The following is a 303-nucleotide window of genomic DNA, read 5'->3' as shown; positions in this document are numbered from 1 at the left end:
GCTCCCTGGGCCGGGCCGGGGCACCGTGAACCCGGCGGCTCTGGGCGCCGTGAGGGGACTGCTGGTGTCGGACACGGTTTTGAATCCAAGAGAAAGCCCTCATCACTTCTACGCTGTCATTACCTCGACTCTCGAAGGTGTATCCCAGGAGTTGATCTGTTGCGACGTCGAGGGACTTGAATTCTGGGGGAGTCACAGCTACGTGAGCAGCCGCCCCTCCCGCTCGCTCGGGGACTGGGCAGCACTGCCGTCAGGAGGTGACCGGGCGGCCGGCCAGTTCCCTCCTGGACAGCAAGCCTGAGG

The sequence above is a fragment of the Myotis brandtii genome, unplaced genomic scaffold (genome assembly GCF_000412655.1).
Source record: "Myotis brandtii unplaced genomic scaffold, ASM41265v1 scaffold930, whole genome shotgun sequence".
NCBI lineage: Eukaryota > Metazoa > Chordata > Mammalia > Chiroptera > Vespertilionidae > Myotis > Myotis brandtii.
The sequence above is the reverse complement of the archived record's forward strand: the minus strand, read 5'-3'. Positions refer to the sequence as shown.